The sequence below is a fragment of the Equus asinus genome, chromosome 1 (assembly GCF_041296235.1).
Source record: "Equus asinus isolate D_3611 breed Donkey chromosome 1, EquAss-T2T_v2, whole genome shotgun sequence".
NCBI lineage: Eukaryota > Metazoa > Chordata > Mammalia > Perissodactyla > Equidae > Equus > Equus asinus.
Window position 1 is genome coordinate 110556183 of NC_091790.1, and position 18866 is coordinate 110575048.

The following is an 18866-nucleotide window of genomic DNA, read 5'->3' on the forward strand; positions in this document are numbered from 1 at the left end:
ATCCCAAAAAGGTCACATACTGTATAATTCCATTTATATAACATTCTTGAATGACAAATTATAGAAACAGAAAACAGATCAGTGTGGTTATAAGAGGGCAACACCAGGGATTCTTATGGCAACTGAACTGTTCTGTATCTTAACTGTGGTGGAGGATATAGGAACCTATGGGACAAAAATGCAGAGAACTAAATAGACACACATGCACACACGAGTACAAGTAAAACTGAGAAATCTGAAAAAAAACGGATGGCTACAAGATTGTATCAGTGTCAATATGCTGGTTGTGATATTGCACTACAATTTTGCAAGATGTTCCCATTAAGGGAAAATGGGCAAAAGATATACAGAATTTCTCTGTATTATTTCTTAGAACTGCATACGAATCTACAATTACCTCAAAATTAAAAATTTAATTTAAAAAAAGGCCTTAAAATTGTGGCCTTCAAACCGTTTTTGAGTATTGATAGAAACCTTCCTACAAATGAAATCTTAGAAATCTAAGTATCCATTTTGATTGAAGGATGAAAAATAGTTTTAATCTCCTATGCTTTTCCCAATGATCGCTAGCGTCAACCTGAAGTGTTATATTAAAGAGGCCAAAGCCAGATAGAATGGGAGAAGGCCACAAGGATTAGTGATGTCTGCTAATGGGCACGGCAGGCATTTCTATCTCATATTTGCTATGTCTGTGGTTAAAAAGGGTGGCAGAGGAACATCCCTGTCTGCATATCCTCCCACCTACTAGTCAAGTTCCATGAAAAGCCTAAGCCTTTCTGGAGAACAGTTTGAAAATCAATGGCTAAAAGAAAATACTGACTGACTCAGCATGTGACATGAAAAACTTATTTCAGTGGTAAACTCTACTTGTCCAAAAGCAGAAAAGAAAAAGTACTCTTCAAAAAGTAGTGTTAAAGTCTGCTGTAATTAAAAAATCAACCAAAAATAACCACAAAAGACCTGCATTTATCTTTTAGTCACTCAACCTATATGGACTATCAGGCTGGTTCATTCTTGCTTTTTTAGCCTTCAAATTAAGCATGCCACCAGGTAAGGACATAGTTGGGGGTTTTTTTGCTGAGGAAGATTCACCCTGAGCTAACATCCAAGCAAATCTTCCTCTATTTTTCAGTATATGAGCCACTAGCACAACATGGCCACTAACGGCACAGTGTAGGTCCATGCCTGGGAACCGAACCCAGGTTGCTGAAGCAGAGCACACTGAACTTAACCACTAGGCCACCAGGGCTGGCCCAGGAAGGGCATACTTTTTGACTGAAACAATCAAAATTGGCAATAATTTTATTTTCTCATTCTTTATTCTAGTCTCAGGTAAGACAACGTCCACACTCTCCAGGATTAACTAAGTATTCTTTCTATCACATTTTGAATCGTTTCTTTCAGACTACAGAACTTGAATCCACTCTCCTTTCGCTATCTAAAAAGAACATGCATCAGAGGATATAAACAGACATTTTTCCAAAGAAGATATACAAATGGCCAACAGAAACATGAAAAGATGTTCAAGATTACTAATTATTAAGGAAATGCAAATCAAAACTACAATGAGATATCAACTTACACCTGTCAGAATGGCTATAATTACCAAGACAAAAAATAACAAATATTGGAAAGGTTGTGGAGAAAAAGAGAACCCTCATACACTGCTAGTGGGAATGCAAAATGGAGCTGCCACTATGGGAAACAGTAGGGAGACTTCTCAGAAAATTAAAAATAGAAATACCATACAATCCAGCTATCTCACTACTGGGTATTTATCCAAAGAACTTGAAATCAACAATTCAAAGAGACTTATGCACCCTATGTTCATTACAGCATTACTCACAAGAGCCAAGACATGGAAGCAACCCAAGTACCCACCAACTGATAAACGGATAAAGCAGATGTGGAGTATATGTGTGTACACACACACACACACACACACAAATGGAATACTACTCAGCCATAAAAAGACAAAATCATCCCATTTGCAACAACATGGATGGACTTTGAGGGTATTATGTTAAGTGAAATAAGCCAGATGGAGGAAGACAAAAACTGCATGATTTCTCTCATATGTGGAAGATTAAAAAACACATGGACAAAGAGAACAGATTTGTGGTTCCCAGAGGGGAAGAGGGTTGGGTGGGCGAAAGCGGTAAAGGGGCACATATAGATGGTGATGGAAAAAAAACTAGACTATTGGTGGTGAGCACGATGCAGTCTATACAAAACTGATGAATAATAACATACACCTAAAATTATACAATGTTATAAACCATTATGAACTCAATAAAATAAAAAGTAAAAACAATGTGCATCAAATGTAATTAATAGGATTTAAACAAATGTTTCTGACTCTACTATCTGTATTTCATTAGCCCAGGCCAGGGCTACCAGAATAATTTTCCAAGTGGTTTCTCTCCCTATTCTAACCTGACCTAAACCAGTGGTTTTCAAACACAGATCCACAAGCTGCTACTTTTCACATACCTGGGATTGAGAGGTGAAAACAACATATTCCTAGGCCTAACTCCAGATATTCTGATTTAGTAGGTTTGGGATACAGCCTAGATGCCTTATCAGGAAAAAAAAAAAAAAGTGCATTTGCTCCAGTTTAGAACAACTATTGAAACACTGAACAGTACATACTTCACAGCTTAGTTTCTTAACTTTACACTCTTCAAAAATGCATAGTATATAGCTCACAGTAATTTCAGTCAAGTTCCTAATCTTGACATTATCAGGTTACCTTGTTCCAGACTAATATTCCAATATATTATCCCTTTGTGATATATATTAGAATTCCAATATATAAACATTCCAATATATAAATCCTCTGATTATGGCAGTCTTTTTGCTATTGTTGGCATATTCTTGCTGATTCCCCATCAAATTTTCTAAAATCATTTTCCCTTACTTCTATCTATCCCACCCAATAGAAATCTTATTAAACCTTTAAGGATCATTTAAGTACCAATGCTTCCTTGAAGCCTTCTCAACTTTCCTACAAAACTAGCTTTGACGTCTCTAGTAGGTCAACCTCCTGAGGACTGTTGCCTCATCTGTAAACAAAAATTTGACTAGGTTAACTCAGAAAACTGTTTCAGCTATAAAACCTGTTCCACACTAATCTCTTCCCTTCTTAACCTCCCAAAGAATATATTACTTATAATTTTTAACCCCTGGTTTATATTTTGACACATTTATTTTGAAAGAGCTGTTAGATATACAGCTTCCACAGTTAGATCATCTACTTCACCCTACAGCAAAATCTGAGATATTAATATACTAGCTCTCAAAGCCCAGAATGTGGTGGCTAATATATGACCTAAGTTCTCTTGATTAAACCATACTTTCCGTCTCTCTAACACATTCAGTGCCCTCCTCCCCTTTTAGATGAACATGAACATATCTTAAACACAAAACAAAAAAGCTGCCATTGAAGAATGTTAGTGACTGATTTCCTTCTGGAACCTTTTTTGTTTGTTTTTTTCTAATTGTTTCCCTTTCCTTTATTACTCTAAAATGTAGTCCTCCCTCAAGGTTATTAGTCTCCCTCAATATTTAACTTTTCATCCCTGTTTCATTTCCTATTCCCAGCCGTCTATAGGATATTTATCTATTCAAATATCTGTCATCACTGCAAAACTCAAATAAACCTTGCAACTGAATCTTTTCCACAGCTTCTTCCACTCCTTATTGGTACCCCATTCTCCAAGCTTTTGTTTGAGGAAAATTAGCCCTGAGCTAACATCCACTGCGAATCCTCCTCTTTTTGCTGAGGAAGTTCGGCTCTGAGCTAACATCTGTGCCCATCTTCCTCTACTTTATATGTGGGACACCTGCCATGGTATGGCTTGATAAGTGGTGCATAGATCCGTGCCAGGGATCGGAACTGGCAAACCCTGGGCCGCTGAAGCAGAGTGTGCAAACTTAACTGCTACATCACCGGCCGCCCCTCCAAGCTTTTTTTTTTTTTTTTAAAGATTGACACCTGAGCTAACATCTGTTGCTGATCTTTTCTTTTTCTTCTTCTCCCCAAAACCCCCAAGTACAGAGTTGTATATTCTAGTTATAGGTCCTTCTGGCTCTGCTATGTGGGACATCACCTCAGCATGGCCTGAGCAGTGCTATGTCGGTGCCTGGGATCCAAACTGGCAAAACCCCTGGCCGCCGAGATGGAGGGTGTGAACTTAACCATTTGGCCATGGGGCTGGCCCCCGAGCTCTCTTTTTAATCTTTCTTTTCTCTAGTCTCCTATTAATATTTGGTCACCCAGTCTTCTGCGCCTCCTCAGTGTTTCAGATTCTTTCTTCCTCAGTTTCCCAGACCCCCACCATCAAGTCATCATCTGAATAATTTCCAACAATCAACAATTCTTCCAGCTTGTTACCATCAAGTTCTGAGTACCTTGTCTCCAAACAACGGAATAAATCTTTTGTGTTATTTAAGCATTTTCCCCTCAGATTATGGCAACTATTCTATTATTTCAAAATAGAATAAATTCAAATTCATTCATTTAGCATATGTATTGGGCATATACTATGTTCTGGATACTGCTCTAGGTAGTGGGGAAGGAGCAGTCAACAAAATTAAGTTGCTCTTAAGGCACTTGAAATGAGCTAGGACAATCTCATATGATTAAGGGTATCTTAGAGTAGTTTTCTTAAGTAACTGCCTTTGATTAATGATTTGTGTATTCTCATTACCTTGCCAAGAATCAGTCCTTCATAAGGATCAATAGAAAGCTATGATAATTTTCAAATCACTTGAACTGAAATTCTTGATCAGTCCCTCTAGGCCTCTCATGAAAAATGGGTAAAATATCTACCTTGCAGAGTCGCTGTGTAGAGTAAATAAGATATGTAAATACACTGTAGATAGTCATTGAGGAATGTTAGTGTCTTGCCTCTTAAAATTAAAGGCATGACGTTTATACTATTCAAGCCAATGGTAATTTAATCAATTCCAGTTACAATACTGTTGACCACTGAGCCACTCAATTGGTTAAAGAACAGCAGCTCTATTACTGTAAGTATCTGAAAAGTTATCTTAATATTCCACATACATTTAAAATATTTATAAAAATCTTAAGCCTAAAACAAGAGTACTTTAATTTCTAAGTATTTAACAACCCACAAAATCAAGCAAGAGACTAAAATGAATAAAAAAGAAAAAATACTTTTCATGTTTAAACCGTTTATTTCTATGGCATTTTTCCTAGTCCTTTAATTCTAAGACTTACAGTATTCAAAAATCAACTTCTTCCTCTTCATACATTATATAAACAGAAAAACAAAAACAATAACCTGGGAATGGAAGGGCTAGTGTATTGCAACCAGAGAGCTGATGCTTGGAAAAAAAGTGTGTGTGCATCTTATCCTCAAAAACGACCTACGGAATTAAGAGATCTAGGGCTCTATCAGGAAAAATACTCAGATACACAAGCTTTATTAACTTATCATGTGTCTTCTTTTAGAGTAGGCTACTCTAAAAGCCTGTCTTGAACAAGGCATATAACCACTGAGAAACTTTACAACAAAGGGAAAAGTAAAATGTCAAGAACGAAGTTGTTGGATACAATAAGTGCTATAAGTAACCAGTATATCTTACTATAAGAGAGGCTATACCCACTTTCACTTTTAAATTTCACTGTAAAGAGATCATATACAAATTAAAAATAATCCGTACGTACTGAGCTAATCAGTTACTCTTATAAGTCATTAGAACACGGAGAAGGAAGTTGCTGTGTGAAGTTGTGGACTGAACTAGAAATGCTTTTCCAAAAATCCTTAACGAATCATTTACTTTAGGAGGTAAGAGACAGAAACTTTAAACTGCCTATAAGTGATACTTTAGCCTATACCAGCAGAATCTCTTTTTAAATCTCCACCATCACTCTAGATTAAATTTAAATGATAAATATCACAGTTTCTCAGATATTCTCAAAGTAATTACATTAAAAGAACTGCGTCTTTTGGCACAATCACACCATTTCCATAAGATCTGCCAGTTTTAACTTGGAATTCAAAAATCAACCAGTTGTTACATTAATATATAACTAATAGGTTACTACTAACCATACAACAACTAGGTTACAATAGACCAAACAATTACAAGCTAATATACACAAACTGATCCCAGGGATATTAGCCAACACAATCATCAGTTACTTTCCTTAGGAAATATGTGCAAGATCAGCAAGCCAGAAATTCGTACCTACCCTGATGCTTTCACATAGACAGCATTCAACTATTTGCCACAAAATGAATCTACTTTATAGTATTATCAGAGTTAGAAAGGTCCTAAAGAAGAGTACAATTTAAATCTCACAAGATAACAAAGGTTGTTGGATCCTGACACCTCAACATGTCTGACAAATTCCAGAGACATTTGAAATCTGTCATTTTATCTAGGCAGAGTCCTATAAACCCCACTGGACAAACCAGAGTCAGATTCTCAAAGAGCATTTTTAGATTTCCAAGATTCTAAAGGAAAAAAGAAAGTTACAGAATATGGTAGGATCCATCCCCTTTAGGATTAAAAAAAGAAACCTGAATTTATATACACAAAATAGGGACTAGAAGTTTGTGAGTTCATCAAAGTCAGTTAACATGGAGAATTATAAAAAAAAACTATATATAAAAAAATATACCTTAAACACTGTATTTTTCATTTAAACTATCATTCATCAGTATTTTGGTGTCAAGCCAAAATGTTCTCTTTGAATATGGCTTCCCTAATTGGAATTCTGTGCTCTCATTCGTGTATAAACCATATCTATCAGGCATTCTCTACAGGGTTTTGTTTTAGATTATTGCAAGGTAAGAAACCAGCAAAACACTTGTGGAGCAATGTGAATGCAGACTTTCTTCTAGATTTTTATTATTTTTCCCCATAATCTTTTAGTTATCTTACCCATACCTAACTAGACAACAATTTTCTTTAGCAATTAATTTGCCTTTATCAAGTATTCCAAAGCATTTAACTTAGTTTTCATTTAAACAACAATTCTCTCTTTACACCTATTTATCACTGGTTTATGTAAAATCCAATTAAATAATATAAACACAATACAAGTACGGTGGGATTAGCCAATTTGGGAACAAACATATGACTCTCATGAGCATTCAACTCCACTAGTGGAAGCCAAACAGAGAGTTTTACATCATTCAACATGCAATGGGCATTAGTATTTTTTAAGAAAGAAATATTACTCCTGCAGGTTGGTTAAATGATGGTTAAAGAAATGTCTACAGGACCTACATAAAACACTTCAGGAAAAATGCATAAACTATAAATAGTTGTCACCTCAGCACATGAGAGACGCTAGGGATGGCAGTCAGAGACTCATTTTTTTCTAGAACAACTACAGCAGAAACAGCTATAAAGCTTACTAAGAATTTTACACATATTAGCTCACTGAATTCTCAAAACTACTCTATAAAATAGGCTCTATTATTACCTCCATTTTGCAGGTCAAGAAACTAAGGCACAAAAAGGTAAGCAACTTGCTCAAGGTCACACAGCAGTACAACCTGGTTTGAGGGCAAACCAAAGTAGTTCTAGAGTTTCTACTCTTAAACCCAATGCAATACTGCCTCTAAAGAAGTACTACTTGAGTTCTTTTAATAAGCAAATATTACTTTCATAATCTTAAGAAGTGGATGGGGTAAATAAGCATGTCACACAGTATGTCACTCCCCAAAGCAAATTTTCAGTAGCTCTCCCATAAAGTCTATATTCTTTTACCCTGGCATTCAAGGCTCACCACAACCTGATCTCAATTTGTACTGCTATAATTCCAATCCAAGACTCTTCTCCACATCACACATGGGTTCTGGAAACCAACAGATCATCTCGAACTGGGATGTACAGAAGCACTAAACATAGAGAGTCTGTCACATGACACTAGACAAAGCCAGTATTCCCTCATTCAGAGAATCCAAAAATAGTGGCCTAGTTTCTCAAGAGAGTCAGCATGGTTTCTTGGAAAAATATAAAGCACCAAGCATCAAGACCTAAATTTTAATCCTTGAACAACCACTATCTAACTATATGACCTTGGGAAAATGATTTAACTTCCTTGGGACTCAGTCTACTTGTAAAACAAAAGGGCAGAGCTAGAACAGTGTAAAAATCAGTTGAGACTAGTACTAAAATGCAAAGTCAAGACCCCACTAGAGGGGCCGACCCGTAGCCAAGTGGTTAAATTCACACGCTCCACTTCAGTGGACCCAGGGTTTCGCCAATTCAGATCCTGGACACGGACCTAGCACTGCTCATCAAGCCATGCTGAGGTGGCATCCCACATACTAGAAGGATCTATGACTAGAATATCCAACTATGTACTGGGAACTTTGGGGAGAAGAAGAAAAAGTAAGATTGGCAACAGATGTTAACTCTAGTATCTTAACTTTAGTCAATAGGGTACTAGTCAAGGTGTCCAAGATGGGGGTTCTAGTACAAAAGAAAATGCTCTAGTTCATCATGGGACTTATTTTTGCACCTTTCACCCTATACTTTTTTAAAACAATAGGGTAAGATTTGGTAGCACTACAAACTGAAGTTTCATTCTTTTAAGACACAGATACTGTTGATTTAAATGAGTTTTAAATCAATGAAGCACCTACAAAATGCTAAGAATCCACTGTAGCATCTCATTAATCCTTACTATTCTGAAACATGATTATCTTAATTTTCTCAAAAGGAAATTCTAAGTTTTTCTCTTTGACAAAGGAGCTGAGGGCCTATAATGTAGAAAAGACAGTCTCTTCAACAAGTGGTGCTGGGAAAACTGGACAGCCACATGTAAAAGAATGAAAATCGACCATTCTTTTTCACCATTCACTAAAAGAAACTCAAAATGCATCAAAGACCTAAAGATGAGGCCTGAAACAATAAGTCTTCTAGAAGAGAATATAGGCAGTACACTCTTTGACATCAGCTTCAAAAGAATCTTTTCGGACACCATAACCCCTCAGACGAGGGAAACGATAGAAAGAATAAACAAATGGGACTTCATCAGACTAAAGAGCTTCTTCAAGGCAAGGGAAAACAGGATTGAAACAAAAAAACAGCCCACTAATTGGGAAAAAATATTTACAAATTATTTATCTGACAAAAGGTTAATCATAATATATAAAGAACTCACGCAGCTCAACAACAAAAAATCAACAACCTGATCAAAAAACGGGCAGGGGAAACGAACAGACATTTCTCCAAAGAAAATATACGGATGGCCAATAGACACATGAAAAGATGCTCATCATCACTAATCATCAGGGAAATGCAAATCAAAACTGCACTAAGATATCACCTTACACCTGTTAGAATGGCAAAAATATCCAAAACCAAGAGTGACAAATGTTGGAGAGGCTGTGGAGAAAAAGGAACCCTCATACACTCTTGGTGGGAATGCAAACTGGTTCAGCCACTATGGAAAACAGTATGGAGATTTCTCAAAAAGTTAAAAATAGAAATACCTTATGACCCAGCCATCCCACTACTGGGTATCTATCCTAAGAACCTGAAATCAGCAATTCCAAAAGTCCCATGCACCCCTATGTTCATCGCAGCATTATTCACAATAGCCAAGTCATGGAACCAACCTAAGTGCCCAGCAACTGATGAGTGGATAAAGAAGATATAGTATATATATACAATGGAATACTACTCAGCCATAAAAAAGGACAAAGTTGTCCCATTCACAACAGCGTGGACAGACCTTGAGGGTACTATGTTGAATGAAATAAGCCAGACAGAGAAAGACGAACTCTGTATGACTCCACTCATAGGTGGAAGTTAACATATAGACAAAGAGAACTGATCGGTGGTTACCAGTGGAAAGGGGAGGCTGGGGGTAGGGCACTAGGGGTGAAGTGGTGTACCTACAACATGACTAATAATGACGTACACCTGTAATTTCGCAAGGCTGTTAACTATCATAATCTTAATAAAAAATTATAAGAAAATTCTAAGTCTTAGAGACTATAATCTCCACTTTAGAAATATTCACAAGTCTCAAAATTTTCTTCTCCAAGTGTCTCAGAAAATTTCCAAAGAAATTAAATTAATAATTTTCATTCAATATGTTACCCAGGGCCTGAATGAGTAAAACATTCAAATTATCATCCAAATTCACTACCAATATTTGCTATCACTGAAAGGAAATATGCCAAATGGGCCGGGCTTCTCAAGAGAACAGTGTTTTCCCTGTCTCTTGTCCCTTTCCTGTCCTTCCGAACTGTTCCACAATGACTGCGTATTTCTTTTATTACAAGGTTCCAGACATCATACACTGCTTTGTTCTAAGACTTACAGATGTCTGATGCTTTGCTGTATTAAACGTACCCTCTCACAACCCTTTTTAAAAGTACTGACTTGCATATATGTAAAAAACAACTTGTCTCAATGATTTCAGAAAAAAATACTTTACTTCAAAAAAATTACTTGAAGGATTTATTTTTAGTGGAGGAAGGGGAATAGCACCATAATTAAAATGCATAGTTTCAGCCTCATCTTAGAAATCAAACTGCTAGCATTAGTAGCAAACCATAAACCTAAACAATCATAACTCAAGGCTCATTTAACAATAATTCTAAAAGCTAACTGAGGAATTGGAACTACATCATTAAAAAAAAATAACAATCTAAGTACTTAATTTTAACTTCTATGTTCTGGATTTCAAATTAGACCAGCATTCAAGAAACTATTTTAAATGCCATTTGTGTAGAAAACTGTGCAGGAATACTACCTGGTACTATCTAAATTATCTACACTTTTCTTCCTTAAAATTTCTTTTATTTGTTGTGATTACAAAAGTGACCCATATGCATTACAGAAACACCAGAAGAGAAAAGAAAAGAAAATTCCCACAATCCCAGTTACCCAGAAATGAACCGTTGCTACAAACCTTGGTGCATTTGCAGCCACCATAGTAAAAGTTATTCAGGCAAGAACTATCAATAGACTCGAAGTCTAGGAGAGGAAGGTCTAACGAGGAACAGAATATTTCCGCAATCTCAAAATACCTCCCCACAACTTACTTAATAATGGCAAATGAGAAACAGTAACCATAGAACAGAGAGACTACTCAACACCTTAAACAAGCAATCAAAATGAAACTGGTAAGGGGCAAACAAACATCAAATCCCTCCAGATGATAGAAAAATACATATTACTTAGCTAGTATCCCAGCCAAAAATGCAAAATCTGAAACTAATCATGAAGAAACCTTAAAAAAACCCAAATTGAGGGGCACTGTATAAATAACTAGCCTGCTAATATCATGAAAGACAAAGAAAGACTGGGGAACTCTTCTAGACTAAAGGAGACTAAAGAGACTTGAGAATTAAATGTAACCTGTGATCCTGGACTGGCTAACGTACCAGAAAAAAATGCTAATAAAGTGCTTAATTGGTACAATTGATGAAAATGGAATATGGACAATATACTAGATAAAAGTTATTACATCAATGCTAAATTTCCTGAATTTAACCACTCTGGTTACCTAAGACACTTGTTCTTGGGAAATGCATACTTAAGCATCAAGGGCTGTTAAGAGAGCATGATGTATGCAATCTACTCTCAAATGGCTCAGAAATTTTTTTTTACATGTATAGAGGGAATAAAACAAATGTGATAAAATGTCTAAAATCAGGGGCCCTGGGTAAAGGGTATAAGGGAAGTTTTGTACTATTGATGTAACTTTTCTGTAAGTTTGAAGTTATTTCAAAATAAAAAATTAAAATAAAAACCCGTTGTTTTTTTTTTAGGATTTATCAACATACATACATGTATTTATATACATAACATTTGCATTTTTTAGTTAAAAAATGGAATCATCAGCTTGATATTAATTATTTAGTTTTAGAGCCCTCCCAAGTACATTTGAACATCCCTGGAAAAAGGCAAGTGTTATCCGATGCATTAGAGGTGTCTTTCTTTTGCTCTCCATCCAAGGAAATTCCCACACACACACCATAAATCCTATCCCACCACCATCTCCTTAACCAGTCACAGCTAATTAGAGGCATCAAGATGGAGAATAGTGGCTCTCTGACACCTTGCCAATTCCTGTGAGGCCCAACTGTACCTTACTTTCTCCAAATAAATTCTGTGAGATTTCCCTATAGCCTTATATCAAATCTCTTACTTTAAGCTAGTTGGAGATGATTTTTGCTCCTTGCATCCAAACAAACCCTAAAACAGCAGGCTTTCGAGAATCAGAAATAAATGGTGCAAAGGAAATAGTAGCTACTCAAATTAATCTTTCGTCTGTGGCTGAAAAATATTGTTTTGGTGGTGGCTTAATGATAAGATGTAATAAGGCTGTGTCAATTCAACCAATTATGCAGCTTCATTTAAAGAGAAGCAGAAAAGCCAGTAATTCCAAAAGGAACAATCTTATTTTCTCCAGAAGTTACTATGTATCAGACCAACCTCAGAGCCATGAATTCACAGCTACTAAAAGCACAGTCCTAACCACGCAAATCAGCCACATCAAGAATCTTCCCATCTTTTGCTCCATCATTAAACAGGAAATGGGTTTTCAAACTCCCGAAACTTGTCTTTCTTTAAACAACATATAGAGCAGGATAAGAGAAATTCAAGAGGTCTGTCTGTAAACACTCAAAAATAGAAACTATTATATTTCATTATTACTTTGTGAAATGAAAAGAAACATATTAGAAGAGTGTATCTTTCTCATAGTCTCCTGATGGGTGAACTTTTGAAAAAACAAAACTATGTTTTCCTGACAATATCCTAAGTGGTAACGGTTGACTGTTTTCACCACATTCCTCACTTTTTGCTAAAAGCCGCTGATGCCAGGCTTTACCTTATTCTTAGGCCAAACAGTGAGAAAAATACGAAAACATATTTGAGTTAAATAAATTTAAAGATTAAATAAGTTTAAAATAATTTATCAGGGTAAATTCTGTTTAAGTCTTTAAACAGAAATTATGTTTTAAATACCCTTTGAAAACAAAAGTCAACATAGATTAAAAAATTAAAATTTTTTCTGGTCTCAGATAAAATATTAGATAACGTAATTATGGGAACTTGAACTTTAAAATTGTCTTACAAATACCACAAAGTAAAACTAACTCAATCCCACTGTTATATTACTTAGCTTTCTGCCACAGACTCAGACCTTAAATGCTGCAACTATGTTGGCTATAACACAGGTGTGATTACTCAATATTATCTTTCTCAATAATAAACTTCAGGACCAAGAATGTTTATTCCCTCAGATTAACTCTAAATTGAGCAATCTTCTAAGAGCTGGTAGGAAATTCTCTCTCTTCTCCAATTGTAAGACTAGAATAAAGAAAACTGCACAGGGCCTGGCCGGATGGCACAGTGATTAAGTTTGCGTGCTCAGCTTCAGTGGCCCAGAGCTCAAGTGCTTGAATCGTGCCTAAGACCTATACACAGCTCACCAAGCCACGCTGTGGCGGTGTCCCACCTACAAAAAGTAGAGGAAGATTAACACGGATGTTAGCTCAGTGACAACCTTCCTCAAGCAAAAAGAGGAAGATTGGGCAACAGATGTTAGCTCAGGGCCAGTTTTCCTCACCAAAAAAAGAAAACTGCACAAATCATTTTGTTTCTCATGGTGGCCTGTATATAGGTCCCTTCTCAAACCCAGATTTCACATGTACAGTTTTAAAATGCAAAAATAAGTATTTTAATTAAAACTGGACAAGTAATTATTTAATCATTAATTATATTATAATTATTTACTCATTAACGATATAATCTGTTTTGATAGCACAATTTTAATGCAACACATTAAAAAAAGAATTCTGTGACTGACCAGGTGCACTGAAAATTTCCAACATCTCAACACCTTAAATAGTTTTGGTAAATAACCAAAACAGATTTTCAATACAGCTGTAAAATTCACCTAACAGTAAAAAAAAAAAAAGGGTTTCCTGCACTATCTAAAAATAAAATTTGATTTTATGAGCTATCCACGAGGGGGAAAAAAGATTTTCTATTAAGTGAAAATATATATCAAGTGAAATATAAGACCAACTGTTTTCTCGACTCTGAGGTAGGTAAAAAGCATCCTAGTTACTAATGGTTAATAAAAACTTCTCCTATTCTTGAAGATACAAATAAGATCTAATTAACTTAGCCCAAGTGACCACCATCTGATTTTTAATATAGCACTTAGCATAAGTGTTCACAATAACAAAAGACAATTTCTTTTGGTTAATTCCTACCTCTTTCTAAAATACTCATTTAATTTCAATAGCAAGATTTTTACAGTTAAAGACTGTCTACTTGAAATTTAGTGCATTAAAAACAATTTTCAAACACAAATACTGCTCTTCTATATTAAATAAATTTTTAGGTAACACAAAAATACTATCCTTTCAATATTAAGAGAAAAAAATGAGGCTCCTCCCACCATTTGCACATTACAAAAGAGACAGTAAAAAAGAGACAGTGAGCCAACTCAATTTTAAACCCAGCCTAAAAGCTAGCTAACATTTATACCACAATATCTCAAATAGTAACCTTCTTGTTATCTTGCCAGTCAACACAAAAATTAATTTTACTGTAAAAATAATTCTATTTCAACAATAAAAAGTAAGTCTCACTAAATACAAGTATTTCACATGTATTCTAACACATGACAAGTAACAGTCCCTGATTACCCTGAATATTTGAGATGTAAATGTGTTCACTTACACTAAAGCTTTAAATTCAACAAATAATTGAGCACCTACCATCTGCTAAGAATAAATCCTTTGGAGACAAAAGCTATTATACACTATTAAAATACTTTTTAAAAATAAACAGCATCTTTTAAGAAAATTCCATATTAATATTTCTTAAGCAGTTTTTGATAGCTCCTCAAGTCCTGTTGGTTTAAACATTTTAAACACACAATGGCAGTACACCTTTAAGTCCCAGCAGTAACTTCCAGAAAAGCAAAACTGTCAAGATTTACACAATACACTTTTAAAAATAAAACCATAGGTTTCTTTAAGAATTTGATGCATGAAAATGGATACATTATTCTTAGAAATAAGAAGCAAATTTAAGAAGTTATAATTTCGCTAAGACCACTAAGGTATGTTTTGAAAGGTAGAATTTCTCCTAACTTATTAATTGGCTTTTCTCCTCACTTCCTCGTTTTTAGATCCAAGAAGTCCTAGAGCTTCCTGTGGTATATATGGTAAAAATTGTCCGGCTGGAAGCTGTGAGGAAGACAGACAAGCCACAATTGTTGAGAGTTATCAGAAACCTAAAGAGTTGAAGGGACATGGAGAAGCCCTGTAAGGTCTCTAACTTACACTGAGATCAAAGGAATCCTGTAACTTACACTGACAACAAAAGAGAAGTATGATCAAAATGTAGTCTCTAAAAATAAAATTTGCTCTCCTATTACATTATGATTTTCTACAAATCCACTTAACCAGATAAACAACTAATCCCTCAAACTCAGCTATCCTAAGAACAAAGACTATTTGACTAGTTTTCCCCCAAGGGACTAAATGTTTCAAAACTCTCTGGGAACAAAAATCATGCCTAACATTTTAATAAATTTACCTTGACAATCCTAACTCAAAACAGACAGCTGACTGGAGTATACATTAATAAAAACCAAACATTTATAGCTATGTTATTTATAAAGTAACCACTTAGAATAAAATGCAATATATTTTTAAAAGTCAGTCTCATTTTATAGGAACCAAAACATATCAAAACAAGAAGAAAGAAAACCCAAAGCAACGAAGCAGGCCAATGTGAAAAAGCTAGTCGAGTGAAGGCAGCTTTTCTTATAATTTCTAACGTGATACTGTTTGTTTGAAGCCCACTAAGTCCAAATGTTTTTTATACGTCTAGACCTGACCAAGGTCACCATCAAGACAGACATGGATACAGACAGTGCTCCCTCCTATGGCTACACAAACCAAATTTCCTAAGAGTATACTGATTTCCTACACTAGATAGTAAGTTTAAAGTACCAATCTTCTGAATCACAGACCTTAACCACTCATCTATAAAATAAACGTACAGTCTTTCCACAGCAGTTAAGGCTCTGGAGTTAGACGATCACTCAGAGCATAGTACACATGAGTATTGACCCAGAATGCCTACAGAAACTCTCCCACAGCTCACATATTATAATAAAACACTGCAGAAGATTCTAAGTAAGGTTGTGTGCTCAGTCTTCCATGATGAAACTCCCTAAGTCAGTTATTTCTACAATTATTTTGTAAAACAGAAACATGAATCTAGCTCACATATGAACTTCGTGATTCTCTTATTCCATTGTAAAGATTTTAGAGCAGAATTTACAATGAAATAAGAGAATCATGAAAGGGTGTGTACTCCCCAACCTTTTTAAGTACTACTGGATTGAAAGGCACTCATCTTTCAGTTGCTCCGCAATCAGAATTGTCATTAAATGCCATTAATGGCCCACTCATATCTCACCGATTAGTTCAGGCCAAAAGGATGGACCTCCCACTCCAGAGATGAATTCTAATCATTCACACTTTTAAAAACACAGTTAAATTACACCATTTAATTTTCTGCCTCGATCTATAAGATTCTGAAATTAGCATAAAATGGATTCAAGACCCTATCATGGTATGGCTTTTATTTAAAGTCTATTGAAACTAAATTCCACACCCCAAAGCAGGTAAACAGGCATGTTTGGGGAAGAGGGGGGAATCAACAAATAATACTTCCTCACTTACGTAATTTCGATAGTATGCTATAAGACAATTTCAAAAGGCAGCAAGGCATGGAGCTTCACTTTACCAAATACACCATCAACTGAGAAAATTCTTAAGGAATGCTTAAATATTTGGGACAACTGGATGCAAAATATAGTAAAAAGAACAAGCATCTCCACACCCAGTGAAGTAACAGGTTTAGGCTTGTTTGTACAGCTCCCTAAAAATTAATCTGAAAGACTACAAAAACCAAAATTCACAAAATTTGTCAAGAGTTGGATGGCAAACAAGTCATACAAACTAGTCACAAAACACAGGGTGCCCTTATACACTTACTAAACATTTTAATTTACTTTGGCAAACTGAATAAAGATGCTTGGATCAAACCGAACAAAAACTATTTGACCCCAAATAAGTCTTTTTAAAATATATATATATATTTAAGAGTACCGAGCCTCACTACCGAAATTTCTAAGGCTACCTGAGTGTTTTTATTTTTTCCACAAGTGGAGTCATTTTATTTGCCTCTCAGGGTAAAGCCAATAAAATTCATCGGCTACAACGTAACATTGTAATTTGCAGTAAAATCAACACATTTTTGTAAACGGTTTGGGGAAGGAAAAAAAGCCCAGTCTTTTCATGTAAACATAATAAGCCTGTAATATGCTGCAGACAAACGCACTGCATGGGGTGTGGAGGACCCGAGCTGATTAGATTACCACAACATCAGCCTGGGGCCGCCATTTTTAGAATCTGTAAAGGACAAAAGAGGGAAATTCACTTTTTACTCCCCATCTCGGAAATTAAAGGGGAAAACGGGCCTCCTTTCCCATCAGGGACTGCTGTCTGCAGCCCGGAGTTGGATGCACCTCGCTCCATTCTCCCCGAGGTCTCCAGAACTCCCCGCGCCTCACATTGTGCACAGCCCTTCCAGGGGCAAACAGGCCCAACGGGGCTTCCTCCCGGGCGCACCGGAGCGACTTCTGACTGGAAACTGTACCGCCGCCCGCGCAGGGCCGGCCGCGGGGCTCCGGGCCGGGCCGCGGGACAGCGCTCGGGTCGCCTCCCCTCCCCTCCCCCGTGCGGCACAGTGGACCGTTTGTTCCCCTCCCGTGTCCGCTGCCGCGGCGCCGGTGCCAAGCCCGCGGTCCAAAGACGCTGCTCTGCGATGTGCCATATTGTGGGTCCGCGGCCTCGGGCCAGCACCGGCCGGCGACAACGCGAGGGCAGCGGGGGAGGCGGCGGCGGCGGCAGCGGGGGGCGCGGGAGCCCACGTCCGCGGCGGGCTCGCCCCCTCCCGGGGCCGCCGAGGGCCGGGCTCGGCCCCCCACAAAGGGAGATGCCCGGCGCGCTCTCCGAGCCCCTCCGCAGTTACGGGGACACCAAAGCCGCGGCCGCCCGTCAGGAGACGGCAGGACGGGGAGAAAATGGGGCCTAGACGGCTCGCCCGCACCTGAGCCAGATGCAGGCGGAAAGGCGGAGCGGGCAGCGCCCGGGGCCGCTTCCACCCGACCCCCGGCCGCCCTCCCCACCCGCGGCCCTAACCCCCGCCCAGCAGGGGGGCGCCCCCTCCCTAACTCCCACTCTCAGGGGGTTAACTGCCAGTTCCCCTTCCCCAGCCCCAAAACCCGCCATAATGCTCCCTTCCTAGGGACAGGGCAGCCAAGGGACGAACGGGACCCAAACGAGCCCCGCGCCGCCCCGGCCCGGACACCTGAGCGTCAGCGTCGCCTCCCCCGCCGCAGGATGAGGATGCGAGAGCCCCCTCCCCCTGGAAACACGCGTCCCTGCACCCCCCGGACGCCCCCGGAGACGACAGCCACTGACCTGGGATGTTCACACACCAGACGCCCGGACCCCGTTATCGGCTCGGCCCCCGCGACGTCTCTCTACACGTCCGCGACCCGACGACCCCCGGACAGAAGCCACTGCGGACGCCGGCCCCGGCTCCACACACCCCTCCCCAAACAGCAGCGCGCAGCCTCTTCGCCGGCGGCCGAGGAGCAGGGGCGGGGGCGCCCAGTCAGCCGGCAGGAACGCGGAGGCCACGGCGACGCTGCTCCGAGTGTCTGCGCCCCCTGTGCGGCCGCTCCCCGACTCAGCCTCGCTCTCCGACTCGGCCCCCTGCGCCCGCTCAGTGTCACTGCCTCTCGCTCT

The 18866-nt window shown here is 38.2% G+C and overlaps 1 protein-coding gene across 5 annotated transcripts in view; it reads right to left on the minus strand.

The window, feature by feature from the left end:
• KMT2E (lysine methyltransferase 2E (inactive)) overlaps window positions 1-18866 on the minus strand; it is a 95683-nt gene extending 76817 nt beyond the window's left edge. For 3 of the 5 annotated variants that reach the window (XM_070505424.1, XM_070505413.1, XM_044769578.2), the window contains exon 1: window positions 18537-18866. The gene's annotated coding sequence lies outside the window, so the exon portion shown is untranslated. The remainder of the gene's footprint in view (window positions 1-18536) is intronic. The other 2 variants (XM_070505433.1, XM_070505443.1) reach the window with 2 other exon arrangements.